General features: G+C 46.5%; 1 protein-coding gene across 2 annotated transcripts in view; it reads left to right on the forward strand.

The window, feature by feature from the left end:
* The window catches only part of JCAD (junctional cadherin 5 associated), a 60926-nt gene that overhangs the window by 17199 nt on the left and 28251 nt on the right, over positions 1-15476 (forward strand). Inside the window, exon 1 of one of the 2 annotated variants that reach the window (XM_086862170.1) lies at positions 14881-15009. The exons of the other annotated variant lie outside the window; for it this stretch is intronic. The gene's annotated coding sequence lies outside the window, so the exon portion shown is untranslated. Of the gene's footprint in view, positions 1-14880; positions 15010-15476 lie in introns of those variants that run through there. 2 annotated transcript variants of the gene reach the window in all.

Consider the following 15476-nt stretch of genomic DNA (forward strand, 5'->3'; position numbering starts at 1 on the left):
ATCCTACCCTTTCCTTGAAGGAGACCATGATTATCATGCAAATGACATTTTTACCTCATTCATCTGAGATCTCAAGAGGGAAAGGAATTTTTTTTTATTAAAGATTGCTTGAGAGGTCTAAGAAGTAAAAGGACTGTGAATACAAATGGAAGATTAGGGCTGAATATCAGATTATATTAACAGCCCTGCAAAATTGCTCCATAGCTTTAAATTCTGTGCTGTGGATTTGTGTGTCTCCACAGAAGCACTCACACTTCCTGGACAATGGCAGCCTACTCTGCACTCACTTCTGCTGTGGAAACTAGGCAGCTCTCCTGCAGCTTCAAGGCCAACAACAAAGACATCCCAAAGAATGGCAAATCACAGCTCCATATGCACATACACATGCTTTGAGCAGGTCTGAAAGCATCTGCAGAGAAGAGCAGAGCTGCTCAGACTTTTGTGACTTAAAACATTTCTTCCCAAAATGAGAATTTTGTCATTGTTTTTAAGTCACTTGTTGCACAAAAATATTGCTTTTGAACAAGTATTTTGCAGTGTATTTTAAAAAGACAGTTGTAATTCAGGTCCGCAGTTTTTGAAAAACAAAATACCTTAAGAAATTTGAATTTCATTTGTCCATCTTTAGTACCATGTACATAAAAATTCAAAAAATATCAAAGGGTGTACTTTCTATTTTAGGGGTCTCTTTACCTTGTTTGTCCGTCTCTCTTGTACCCCTAAGTCTGGGCCACTCCTGCCTTTCCTGCCTTACTGAGCCAGTTTCACCAGAGTGGCCCCAGGACCTCAACACCGACATCACTCTGGTGCATTCTGCATCTTGGAGAGGGGTGCACATCCCCCCGTGCCTGCCATGCAGGGGAGGAGCTGCACCCTGGGCCACCCTGATGGGACATCCCAGGTCAGACCCATGTGCTGCATCCAGGGCTGCTCCTGTGCTCCTTCCTGCTTCTCAGACAGAGCTTTGCAAAGGTCTGTTTCCTCTAGCTGGCAGCTGGGCATGCTGCTTTCCTTGATGAAATCTGTTTGGAAACAGTGAAGATCTGAGGGCTCCCTCAGCCGGAAAATCAGATTTGGCTTACCTGAATGTCAGGTCAGCTGAGCTGGAGTTAATAAACAGCTGGGGATGAAGAGGGACAGTGATGGAGTGGTTTCTGGGAGACTGTCAGATTGGTTTCTGCAGGGCCTGGCCTTTGGTGCTGCCTCAGCCGCTGCCTTGAACCCCCTGCCCTGCCAGCAGCCAGTGCGTGCCTGGCCAAGGAGCAGCTGGTGCTGGGACAGAGCCAGTTCCTCGCGTGTCCCAAACCCATGGGGACTTTGTGGCCTCAGAACACTTCTGGCTATAGCAGAGCCACACGCTGCCTGGTGCAGATGGACTGACAGCACAACATCACAAGCCTCCTCTTGGTGGGAAATACTTGTTACTTGTCCCTGTCAGTCAGTGGGCCTGGCCCCACTGCTGCTGGGCTTCCAGACTCTGGGGGCTCCAGGAAAACGGACTGTCCTGGGCTCCTCGTACCTGCATCCCTAACCACACAGCCAACAGCCTCTAAAAATGTCCACAGAGGTGGAACAAAGTGAATTATGCAAGGAAACCTTCCTATACAGTAGCTCTAAACATGCTGAACTGCTTGAGGAGAGAGCTCCTGCTCTGTATGCGCTCTTCCCTGATGAACCTCTGTCTTAGGTTGCAATGTAACCAAAAGGATGTATCCTGTTATCAGCTGTTAAAACCAGGTGGGGCAGTTCTTTGTCTCTTCCATGACCCATCCTCCCTCCAGGGAGATACCTTCTGTTAAAGGGCCATTGAGCCTCACTGTGTGACTGATAAAATTACATCATCCCATTGGGAGATGCTCCACCCAGGGGAAAGAGCCAAGCATTCCTACCTGGATATAATCTGAGACTTGAACAGCACAGCCTTCCTCCACTGGATCCCCAGAGGAAGACAGGACCCATCCACACCACCACTGGACCTTCAGAGGAAAACTCCACCCTTCTACAGGATCATTGCTTCAACAGACCCACATCTGTCACTCCAGGAGGACTGCAGCCACCACGTAATCAGACTGCTACCAACACCCTACCCAACAGGGTGTCAGGTTGTATTCTGACTCTGTCAGTGTTTTTTCTACTACTGCATTTTTATTTTGATTTTCCTAGTAAAGAACTGTTATTCCTATTCCCATATCTTTGCCTGAGAACCTCTCAATTTCAAAATTATAATAATTTGGAGGGAGGGAGTTTACATTTTCCATTTCAAGGGAGGCTCCTGCCTTCCTTAACAGACACCTGTCTTTCAAACCATGACAACCCCACACATCCTCTTTCTCTGGGTATGTCCTGCTCTCCCATGGAGTCTGAGCACCCCCACACTGAGCTCAGGGTTTCTTTCCAGGGCAGGAGAAAAAGGCAGATTCCTCTCATGTGTCATGAGTTGATTCTTGGACTGCTTGCACAGGCAGGGCTCTGCTCACACTGTCAGAAAGCTGTGCACTGAGATATCTTGCTTTGGAAGAGGGGACAGGGACAAAGACAAGAAAATGCAGAAAACTGCTGAAAATGTGGCTCCTGGTTACCATGGCTGTAATCCTTCTCATAACACCACTGTTCTGCAGCTGTAGGAGAAGTGGTTCAAGGCAGCCACAGCCTCTGCCATGGGGATTTCATGGTCTTCAGACGACATAGAGGGTGACAGCAGGTGTTGCAAGGGGCATCTCCAGGTAGGCACTGGTTATGGCAATGCCCCTTCCCACAGATGTTCTGGGCCCCTGGCATGCCTGGATTTGGATTCCTTCTCCTTCCAAGGCATGAGTGCCTCTAGAGCAGGGACCACCCCCCTGCATCCTCCACCCCTCCTTTTGGGCATCTTGTCACAAAATGGACACAGTGGGAAGGCACTGCTGGAGTCCTCTTGGGATTCAGTTCACCAGCCCTTACCCTGTTTGCTTATCTCCTTCTAGTCAAAAATGAGATTATTCCCTTCAGCTGCCAGAGGCTGAAAATAAAAATGAGTCAGATCTGATTTTGTATCACTGCAGTCAGACTTTCTGTGCTGTGCAGGGGAAACAAAGAAAGGTGAAATCCCTGTAGGGAAGGATTTGCAAAATTCTGCAGGAAATTGGTATTACAGATAATTGTTTCCTGCTGAAGGGATATAACAGAACTTTGCAGAAAAGCTGCCCTTTTCAGCAATATCCACTGCAGCGTACCCAGGCACAGAAGTCTGTCTCTAGTGTAAATATGCTCCACTGCACATTTTCCTCCTGCACCTGAAATTGAGTATTGGTTAATTCCATTTTGTTTCCTTTAAAAGAGACATCATAGTGTAAATGATGAACTTTTTAAATTACAAATGAGGTGAAATGGTGGGTGCTTTGGCCTCTGGAGCATCAACTTTGATTCTTAATGGTAACTGTTGAGACTTACCAGTTTAAAATATGAAAACCATTGTCTCTCAGAACAAAATCCCCACTTCTAGACAGGTTCCTGCAGCAAGAAGGCACTTTTTTCATGTTTGGCTGGGCATAAAAAAAGACAGTTATGAGCAGCTTCTTCTTTTTATCTAATTCCCAGTATTGTGAGAGTATGTCCTTTTTTTTCCCTGTTGAAGGGACCATGTTAAAATAAGTCAGCATTAATAAAAAAAAATTACAATTAAAGTAGTTCTAGCTTGCATCATTGTATACAGTGGTGGATATGCTTAAAAATATATAATAATTTTGTATTTTTTTTCTCTAAGCCAAGACACCATTGGTAGGCTACTCTGAGCTACAGTAGTGTTAACAGTGGATGGGAGAGTGGTTTCTCAGACAAGCTCCTCTTTATTCTTCCACTGATCTTACCAAAGCAGAATGATGGCACTTGTTGAAGCAGATAATGCCATCCATTGAACTCTTGCTCAGCTGTCTCTCACAGCTATAAATTTGAAGCAGCAGAATCTTTAACCAGACAAAAGAAAACTTCTGCTTGTAATTATAACAATGAGACCAAAACCAAGAGCAGTGTGACTGTTTTATTAATAGTGTGCTTTGCTGCTCCCAACCTTTGCAAAATCTGTGTATCTAGCTCTCCAAAAATATTACTGCTTGGACCTATTTCATATGGATCGTGAAGGATAAAGACATTCCTGAAAGCTCTCTTGCCAGCTCTGCTGTTCTGCCAGCAGCAGTAATTTGAGAAGGAATCTTGGCCCCTTTGAAATATAGATCACAGCAGGGCTGGAGGATGGGGCCCAGACAGACCCACATGGATGGACAGATCTACACGAGATTCATTTTCTGTCCCACAGTAGCTCTCATCTTCCCTCTTCTGCTGTGCTGCAGTTTTCCTGCTGAGGACACATGTAGGCAGAGAAGACACCAAATCTCATCCTTGAAATAATTTCAGAAACATGCTTCCACATTGGGCTCTTCTCCTGATTATGGGAAGAGGTGCTAACTGCAGAATGCTAGAGCAGGAAGTGGCTCAGATCTCATGTTTTCCTTACAAATCCCAGTAATAGCTTTTTGAAGAACTAGAGCATTTTTGCAGAACTGAAGGGTGCTGATGGCATCTGGTTTAACATGATAAACTTTGCTTGTCATCCCAAATTTACTGGCTAGCAGATCAGCTCAACTGTTAGATGGGTACAGTGGCTCCCTGACATCATCAGGAGTGAATGTGTTGCATCGATTAAGCCTTCTACAGCCCAGCTTGGATATAGGTAAAGAGCAGTAACTGAAGGGCTTAATGAGGAAAACAGCCTGTGCATGTAGAGCCCTACCTATGTATTTGAAAAGTGCAAGTGTCTGTCACACAGAGCCCTAACTGCTTTATCAGACTAGAGGAGAAACCTGGCAAAGCGTAATAGTCTCATGGCAGGACATGTGAATGCAGTCAAGATGTGGCCAAGATGTCAGAGCACCCAAACTCAGTGCAGCAAGGGATGCTGCCATGCCAAATAACCAGTTCCCAGCACTGGGAACTGTGTGCCTCAGTTTGTCATCTACTCAGAGGTTTCTTAGAAGTAAGTGGCTTTTTGCAGAGTAAGGTGAATAAGCTGTATCAGAAGAGCCACTATGCTTTCTCACTCCCTGTAAGTCACTGCAAGTTGATAACCAGATTTCTGTAACTGCTTTGAGCTCTCTCTTGAGAAAAGAGGCACATGGACAGATAAACACTGCAATGTAATAGAGGAGTTGGTTACTGGAGGAATTTTGTACTTTGTTAGGAATTCCTTTAAGCTATTCTTGTATAGATATCTATTGATGGGTGGCAGTATGAGTGGATTTGAGCCTGGCATCCCATGACCCATCAAGTTTCCACACAAGCAGCAGATGCCAGACCTGACTCCACCATTCCCTATCAGGCCACCAGTAGAAAGAACAATGGAGGAGAAATCACCCATTTTCTGTGAAAGGTATCTTCATCACCTCACACATGGGGCCCTGTTAGAGAGTGGGAGAAGGAGAGTGTTACATAGGGGAAACATACTCAAGCCAGGCTAGTGGCTGCCTCCTCCTTCATCAGCATAAAATCACCTTTGTGCTGTTCTCTTCACGACCCTCTGGCTGCAAGGATTCCCACAGTGGCTATACCAGCTGGAAAGACCAGCATTGGCCACAGTTTGAGCAAGAGCAGCTGTGGCTAATGAATTCAGAGCTCTGGCACATTCACAGAGTGTCTCAGTATCCCAAACACAGCCACCTCATCTGCAGGGCTAGACAGCACAGACACAGCAGGCAGGCTCTGGTGGCCAGGCCCAGTTAAGATGACCGCACCTAGAGTCAACCTACTGCAGAACTCCAGGTTTTTAAAGAGGTTCAGAAAAGGGGAGTACAAAAGGGGGAACCTAAGTTCTTAGGCAGCTGTGAATCACTGTCTTGGATTTAGGCACCTAAGTGCTTTTTTGGACTTCATCCCAAACACTTCATTGAGTGAGTGTTGCATTAACAACAGCCCAGCCAGAGGATAAGCAGCAACAGAAATGCTCCAAGCTGCTATTTTAATGCATCCTAGAATGCGAACAAATAATCACTGCAGAAACAGCTGTACAGGGTTATGGTGTCATTGCCCCAAGCTGTTTCCTTCACTTGTACAAGGAAACACCCCTCAGCAGAACTTCCTTCACTACAAAACCTTCAGCCCAGTGCAGTCCAGAAGTCCATCCAGGTTAGAACCATTGACTTGGCGTTGAAATGGGCATGCAGGTCTCACTATCCATACATCTGACTCTGTCAGAGGGGAAGGTGGATCCTGCAGGGGACGGAGAAGAGCATCTTAAAGCACTGTTGTTAGTTCTGTAGGGTTTGTTTGCCTCTATTTTCAAATATGGAGTAGCCATTCGTAAGGACCCAACAACTTTTGCAACTCACTCTTCATCTTCCCTGCTGAAATATGTTAAGTACATACATGATTAGTGGGCCTGCTCATGACCACTAAGCTCATGCTAAATAGAAGGACGACAGAAGCTGATGGGAATAAAAAAAATAGGGCTGCTTGTGCCATTTTTCACTTTAGGCAAGCATACTCTGACTTTGGAGGATACACGTTCAGGTGAACGCTGCCTGCAGGGCACAACAAAAGATGGAGCTGAAGTAAGAAGATTCAGTTCTATTTTAACTTTCCCCTTGGAGTGGATGCAGCTTGACTTCTCTGATGTAGGCTGCCTGGCTGTAAGTTGCACATACAGGGGAGGGTTTAATCTCCTTTCAAACAGCCATTTATTCAGAGGCTGACTGGCTTCTTTTCTCCCAGAGCACTCCAAAACAGCTTGAACAAAGGATCTCCTTCTAGGTTCAGATCTTTGTCAGGTGAAAGCAGAACTTATGAGGTCTCAGGCAGGGGAATGTGGGACCCCCAGAACAGGGACTTGCCTGAGGGGCTGACTGAGTTTGGGCACAGTGGCAATTCAATTAAAGTATGTGTGTGGTGTAAATGTCCCACAGCACCCCGGTCTTTAAACAGCCCATCGCCCCTAGGGATGCCTGCATGATGCTTCTGTATCACAGTGCTGAAATATGCCCAAATGGCAGGGGTGAAGCTTGATCCAGGGAAGGAAAGAATGTGATAAATAAGGCTTCAGTTGTGTATGTTTCTCATCTGAAGTAGAGAAAATATGGTGAGGTAGAGGTGTAATTTCCACAGATGAGTCTGGAAGTCCTTTAGTGAATTGGGGGCTGCATAAATTGTGCATAAGGTGACCTCAGAAAAAACCCACCTAGTAAAATGTGCATAGATGCCTTTTATTAATCTGAATGAGGCTTTGCCTAAAACATATCTTCTGTTAGTTTGGTGCTTGATTACATTTTCTCTCTCGTCAAGGAAGGAAGGAAAGAAATAGAAGAAATCAGCTTGGTCGGGAAAGACTTCTGGTAAGAGAGTTAAACTTTCCCTGCCTTCCAAGAATGATTTCTTTGTAATATCAGTATAAACATCTACAAAATAACCAACAGATTTCAATGACTTTCAAATCCAAATGAAGTTCGGTGCAAGCTGACAAGTTGGTGCTGCAATCCTTTGCACAGTTGCTGTAACTTAAAAGGCTGTCAAGCAAAACTGTGTTTCCATAATGCTGCTCAGATAAGTTCTTCGTACTAGTACTTTTCCAAAAAAGTATCTTCTCTTCTCTCTCCTCAAAAAGCAATTCCAGTGGAGAGTAGATAAGAAATGGGGATGACATCAGTATCTGCAGAAGTGCATGTAAAAGAATAAGAGAGCAAATAAGAGTTAAATTCAAGACTAAAATATACATGCACAGGGCAAGTTTATTACTGTGGGGCTGAACATACCCCCACTCCCTGCACTAAACCTGTCTACAAGCAGGTAGAAAGGAAGGAAAGCATCTTGGAAAGCTGACTCTGTGCAGCAGAGATACTCTGCACAGCTGTATTTTTCTTTTTCTGGTTTTCTGCATGAAGCAGAGGTGGGTCTGTACCACCCCCACAGATAACAGCACACTCCCTGTGTGATTTCATAACGTAGACAGGCATTTAGAAAAGATTTTTCTATGAAGAATGGATTTGAGTCATAATCCTTTGACCCTGCGGCCCATCCGAGACGGCCGTGACATGTCACCGCTCCCTGATAAGGATTCCCCACGCCGCCTCTGCTGCTCCCGTGGTGGTGAGCTGCTCTGGGGCGGGTGCACGTCCCTGGCCTCCCTCCAGAGCCCTGGGATCTGTGCAATCTCCAGTGTCAAGATGTGTTTGGATAGGGAAAGCAGCGACACTGTTATATATCAGATAGATAACAGGAGCATCCCCTCGCCCCAGGAGACAGATGCCTGGTGCTGGGCGTTGAGTGGCCAAGGCCTGTCTGTCTGTGGGCTTTCTGCCTGCTCTTTCACCCTGCATGACAGTCACATCTTCAAGGGGCTGGTTTTTTGGAAGATAAACATAGCTTTCCTGGTTCAAAAATTACAAGCCGTTCTCCTATTTTTTCTTTAACCAAGAAGAACTGTAATTTCAGCTTTTTGGGTGAGGCTCTCTGTGGGAATGTGCTGACATGAAGGGGTCTTGCAAACTCTCGCTGAACTTTTTGAGTGCTCCCATTACAAACAAGCCTTTTCACGCTCTCTGCCCTTGCTACCGTGCTCAAATTCTCTTTAAAAAAACCCAAGCAACCTACTGTAGATAGCTTTCTCCCCTTGATCTCATAAAACCAACTCATGTAGATCCACTGGAGGGAGGCAGCATTTCAGAAAGGGCAGTACTGCCTTTTGAAACCTAAGATTTGAAAACTTATACTACCACAGCTAAAAGCTGAAATCGGTTAAATAGCTATTAATTCAGTCCTTATGGACCTAATAGAAACCATGACACAAAGCATTTATAAAAAGAGAGTTTTTATTGTGTATTAAAACACAGTTTCAAGGATGCTCTCCTCTCCCTGGGTGAATCTGCACTCCCCAGGGAAGGGCTCGCTGCAGAGGCTCCACCATGACTGGTGCCCAAAGTGTGGCAAGTGCTGGGGGAAGGACAGTCACCCACAGGCGTTTATCTCCAGCCTCCTGAGGGCAAGCAGCAGGACTATCATGGCAATGGCAGGCCCACAGCCCACAGCCACTGATCCAGCTGCCCCTCCTGCTGCGTGCCCTTGCCAGCTGCACACAGGTGCCTCAGCACCTCTGAGCCTCTGTATGGCAGTGACTGGGGCTGGGAAAAGGGGGGAACCTGCTCCAGGGCAGCTTTCCTTTAGCTTCCCACTATTTACAGGCTGACCAAAGTTTTGAAGAGTGAAACCTTTCCAGACTCTATTTCTTGATATTTACTGCTGTAGCTGTAGGTTCTTTTGCTATCAATATATGTTTTCTTTTGTTCCTAATAAACCCCGGGGCTTCAGTTGCCTCTTAATAGCAGTGATATCACAGCCTATACGTATCAGTGTTAATAAACAAGAATGCTTTCATCTGTACTGTATTTGCCATCTTCCAGATTATTGTTTATACATATATGTTCAGGAAAGGGAGGAGACATTCCCAAAAGACCTCTCTGGTTTCTACATTACTTCACATGCCTTTATCACTGTGACCTTTGTGCTTCTCCTCCCCCAGGTTCTTTACTATTTCAGAGTCTATTCACCTAAATAAAGACCTGCTCAACACCCATTATGTATTTGCAAGTTATATTATCTGTATTAGTAAGAATATGATTGCAGCTGTTTTGAAGATGAAGTTGATTCTTTCCTTTTTCCCCAAGTAAATCTGAAATCTATTTAATGAAAAAGGCAAAGAATTTTTTATCTGATGTCTGTGGGCAACCTCAGTTTGTTTTCAGTCTTTGCTGTTACTCCAACAGGTCAGTATCTGAATTAGACACAGTAGATCTGGAGTCACAGTGGGATGGTGCTGAGCTGTAGCCAGATATTTGATGGGAGGACAGGATGGAACCCACTGACTAGACTTACACTGGATATCAGGCATGACCTGGTGGCTGCTGAGCACTCACAAGTAAATGTGAGGCAGGAATTTCCACAGACATCATCAACATGTTGTGGTAACTCATGAGATATGACCAAAGGCTGCTCTTCTTTCAGCTTATTTGAAGTCTGTTTTCCTCATGCACTAGTCCACACAATGATGTTAATGGGATCCACAGCTACTACTAATTTATTCTTACTACAGAAGTTAAGCTAAAACCTGTACTTGGAAAAGGCTGCACGTCTCACTTCCCAGTGTCTGTGAGTCTTCCCTCCTTAACAAGTGAAGCTCACATCTCTTGCAGGGATGCCAACGTGGCAGTCACAGCTGAACCTCCATGTGTAGCCCCATGGAGATGGATGGAGCTGCCATAACATCTGTACTGTAACACTCTGTACCCTGGTACATAATGCATATACTAGCAAATCTGTAGTGCATTATTAAGCAAATGCAGAAATTAGTCTTCTCTGAAGTAGATATAATTCAAATTTTAAACTAAGAAAAGTAGGATAGATCCAACACCAACATGCCTTGATACTGCATAACTTCTCCTTTTATCTTCCCCACCTTTGGGGGATGACTCTTCCTCCCCTCGACACTTTGCTGAGAGGCCAGCTGAAGCTTCTAATCCTTCTCAAGAGCTTTTCAGCTGAATGACTGTACAAATATTTTGGTCAAGAAACACCCCTGAAAAACAAGGCTTAAATGTTCTGTTCCTCAGCTGGGTGACAGGGGTAATTACTGTGATAACTTCCCATCTCTCTTGGGTGTCATGATGAGAAACTCATTAGTTATTTTCTGAGTACCCTGAGCCAAGTCCTTGAATGAAAGAGCTTTAAGGATTGTTTTAACAATATTTAGCACTTCAAAAGTTTTGGAAGCACTACCTAATTTTCCCAAATGTAAACCACCTAAATTCTGCAGGGTAATTTGTGTGCCACACCCCTCAGCCTTTTCGTCAGTCTTCACAATGTTCAGGAACTCACACGGTATGGGTGTACACTTCCTCTGTATTAACTAGTCTTTTATTTTTAGCTTTTTTCCCCCATTTTTTCCTCCCTCCAGCACACTTTCACGTGTCATACTTTAGAACTTTAAAGTATATTTAACAGATGTGATAGCTTAGTCCTTACATTTAAAGGAAAACACTCTCCATCAGTGCACTATCTTTGCTCCCCAGCAGCCTGTGGCCCAACACCTCGCACAGACAGCAACTGCTGTGAATTAAATCTTTGCAGATGACACCTGACATGATGAACTATTTCCCTCTACTCAATACACACCCAGACCATCTGCTTTTTTGGGATGCTTAGGAAGCAATAAAGCAGTTCAAGAAAAGGATCCCTGAATACCAAGTCAAAATACAGCTAAAGAAGCACCAGAAAACTGGCAAATGAAAACCTCCCTTCTCCACAGCAATGCTTAGTGTTTCCCTTGATGTAGCAATAAAATATCTGAGGTTTCTCTGTTCCAAGCTAAAAAGAGGTGCCAATTGTATAAACAGGTGATTACTGTCGGGATGGGCAATGTGAATTTTTTCTTGCAAAAAGGTAATAGCTGCTTTGTTTTTGACTAGCAGCTGTTATAAGTAAGTTCAATAGCTTATGGCTGTAACATGCCATATAGGATGGACAAGAGGAAAAAATAACCAGGGGTTTAATAGCACATCTGTGGCTAGTTAGTTATGGTAAACTTCAGGTATGTGGTGATTTCAGCATATGTTCCTAAATATTTTCCCAGCAACTGGATCTAAAACAAAACCTGTTATAGGCTTTTGGGGAGTAATTAATGCACCTAATCACTTCAAACCCCACCAAATTATGAAGAAGTATGCTTGAATTTACTGTAAAAAGCACTGATGAATGATCACCTCCAGAAATGAGGCTCCAAGCCCATGACAAGTTCTGTAGGAATGGCAAGAAAGTTCTGATCCTGAGCAGTGACACTGCTGATGGGACATAAAACATAAACAGAGGACTCCTAGCCAGGGAGGTTTTGAGGCCAGAGAGAATTATAAAGTCATAAAATAGCAATAACTTGCACTGAGCAGAGCACAACTTCCCATTCGCTTGTCACAGTGATGACATGCTGCAGTACTGTTGCTGAAGAGTTGGCTGGTGTGCAGCATGTCTCTATGTTTTTCCTTTTCCCTTCCCTGTAAATTAATTCATCTGTATTTCCCCATCTGGCCTGTCTTGCTCATGTTTGTATGTTTCTATTTTCCACAGTTTCTGTCCATAATGGCCACTTGCAGGCCAGACTTGCAGGCGCTGCTCTTCATTTCCTGAGGAGCCAAGTCCTGGTGTTCCCTGCTTGCCCAGGCACGCAGACCTGCTCAACCGTGTCCCACTGGATCCTGATCTGAGCCTGCCTGCTGTGACACATGGGATGCTCTACTGCTTGCTGGGTTCATGCAGCCCCACTGTGCTCCTGTCCAGATACCCAACTTTGCGCACACAGCTTTTGATCCATGGTTTCTTTGCCCTTCTCCTTGCAGGGAGACAATAATGGTTCTCTTCTCTGTTGCCCCACTGAGTCACCCTGCCCCATCACATTGATTTTTACCCATCTCAGGAGTGGCAGGATAGTGGCTTCAGTGCTCTTTTCCACAAACTCCATTTGCATGCTTCTCTCTCAGCCACACTAAGTTCTTTCAGCCTTTTTAAGGATGAAGCTCTAAACTCCAGGAGAGTGAGATCTCCTCAGTCAGCTGCAGGACTGTGGGCTTTGCAACTTTCCATCAGTTGTGCACATTGACCATCAAAAGGCAGAATTGCTTTCCTGCCTCCTCTGCTCATCTTTGCCTTTCTGGCAGTCACAGTCTGCACTGCAGTAGCAACCTGAGACCACAATCCTACTGATCTGAGCACTGGGCAAAGACAAAACAAGAAGCAACATCTGCCCAAAGAACTTGCTCTCTAACAGGCAGAGGGCAAGATGCTGTAGGAGCAAAGGGAGTCCCTGAAAGCTGCACTGATGATGATGAGAAGCTGAGCCCTCAGACTTCCCAAATCACAGGCTAATGGCTTCACATGTTACACCAACCCTCTGGGCAATCCCCCTTGGAGATGAACTGGGGCTGCCAGCCATCATTTGTTGTTAATTGTGAATCCAGCCCAAGGCATCCCTCCCATTGTCTCAGAAATCATGTTTGCTTTCTGGTGTCTGACTGTGGGGCTATATTCATCTCACATTTTCAGGTTTTTCTTTGTAACAGGAGACCTAGGAACATGGGCCCTGCTTTCTTTTTTTAGGATCTTTTCCTCTGGTTTTTTTTTTAAACTTCAAGGTCCCTTGACTTCACTTGAGGGAAATCTTCAGTGACTGCAGGACTCCAGACAAATCTGCAGGAGTGCCTCCTTGCAAGGAAGGACTGTGCCCCTCTTTGAAGCCCACAAAGTGTTCTCAGAAGCGATGTAGCAAAAGTTAGCCCCAGGTGCAGAGAGGGAGCTCTGAGATGTGCTGTCCTCTGTGCTTTTTTCATGCTCTTTACAGGCTGTGAAGACAAAAAGATGTCCCTTCATGTTGACATTGTTCAGTAAATGTCCAGCTCCCCTTGCTCCCCACCTCTTTCTATCCCCTAAATCCAGGGCCAAAGCAGCTTTCCCAACAGAAACAGGAACAAGGGCCTGCTCTGTGTGGCACACCATGACTACCCCACCAGAGAAAAAGGTTTTGTCTTGAGAAGAAGGGATGTAAACAGGACTGTCTCCTACAAACAAGGAGAACAGACAGCTCAGAGCTGCAGCCATGCCAACGAGAAAATAATTCTGGAAATTTTTTCTTACAACACAGGGGAGACAAGTATTTAAAAAAACCCAGCACTCCCAATTTGCCTGTCAGAGCAAAGATATTTAAATAATAAACTGTAAGTTGTGGCAGCACAGCTTCCTTGATGGAAACCTTTGCTATCGTCACACCCACGTGAAGCTGCTCTGTGACAAAACCTAAACCTTCTACTGACTGACTACTGTGTCAGCTACAAGGCTTCACCACAGGAACATGCAGGGCTTTCCCAACCAGCAATGCCACAATTTCGCATGTACCCTGCAGAGACAGGGTGCAAGGGGTGTTGCTCAAGGTCCCCCTGCTGCGGGTGGCATTGTCCTTGGTGGCTGCATCTGCCTGTGTCAGCAGCTGCGGACTCACACCGCCACTGCTGGAAGACAAAAGGAGGTGTCCGTAGAAAAGCAGGTCAATGACAATTACTCCCAGAGCCCTGTGAAAGCGGGGCACCATGAAACCTGTATTCAGTTCTGGGCTCTCCTGCAGACTTCTGCCATGACCTTGGACTCATCATGTAACTTTACTGCCCTTGTTTTCTCACGATTAACTAGAGCACATATTGAATAGGACTCAATTTATGAACATGTGTAAAAGAGCTTTGATAGCCTGAGGTAAAAGTCAATTAAGACAGGACAAGCAGTTGATGGGCCCAGCCAATTACTGAAGTAAATGATTCACAAACATACTTTTTTTTTTTTTTTTTTTTTTCTTTGAGTGTCATTAAACCTAAAGAGATTTGCAAATTATTCACCTGTTTCTAGGGGCTGAATAAATCACGGGGAGGGAAGGATGGGGAAGTGGGAAACCAACAATGCTTCGAAAACGTTTGAAAACCATGTTGAAGACAAGGCCTTTGGGTGCGTGGCCAGGTGTCAGCAAGAACAGCAAATTTTGGAAAGGTCTGCTCGCGTCCCTCCCCATCAGAGAGACAGACCCGTCTTCCCATCTGCAGTTTTTACTTGTGCTGCCAAAGTTGATTTCGTTCATCTCGGCTGAGCCACGAGCTGTGCTCGGCTGTGCAGAGAGAGAGAGAGAGGGCAGGAGCTGCCCGTTCACCTTTCCGGAGCGAACCCGCCGCCTCCCGCGGTGCTCGGTGCTCGGTGCGCCGCTGCCCCGCGGAGCCGCCCGCGGGCGGGGCGCCGGGACCGTCCCTCCTTCCTTCCCTCCTTCCTTCCCTCCTTCCATCCCTCCTTCTCTGCCTCCTTCCCTCCCTCCCCGGCCCGCCCCGGCCCGCCCCGCCCGCCGCGGGCTCGGCGCCTCCCGCAGCCGCTGAGCGCGGCGGCCCCAGCGGCAGCCGCGGGTCCTGCGCGGCCGCCGGAGCGGTGAGTCCGCGGGTCGGGGAGGGGGCGGCCGGGGGAGGCGGGAGGGGAAGGACGGCGGCGCTCGGAGGCGTCCCGGAGCGGACGGCGGTTCGCGGCAGTGGGGGGCTCATCCCTCGGCTTCGCATCCTTTGCACCTGCTCGTTCTTCTCTCCCCCCGTGAGCGCCGTCTCTGGCGGGGCTCTCTGCCGGCATCCCCCGGGAGCTCGCCCTCAGCCCGGGTCCCGGGGAAGTTGCTCGGTGCCGCTCGCCGGAGCCGCTCGCCTTCATTCACCAGCGGTCGCTGTGGTGCCCTGCGCCCGGGACCGGGGCTCCGGCTGCGGCTCGGTGCCGGCTCTCACCGACCCGAGAGGATGTGGCACCAGGGTCTGAAACACCGAGTGCCGCCCCTCTTGGTGGTAATCTGTACTCCGATATTTGCACGGTAGTCAAATGGCTCTTTGGGTTATTTTACTTTATGGTGGCTGTTT

The sequence above is a fragment of the Cyanistes caeruleus genome, chromosome 1 (genome assembly GCF_971803275.1).
Source record: "Cyanistes caeruleus chromosome 1, bCyaCae1.hap1.1, whole genome shotgun sequence".
Taxonomy (NCBI): Eukaryota; Metazoa; Chordata; class Aves; order Passeriformes; family Paridae; genus Cyanistes; species Cyanistes caeruleus.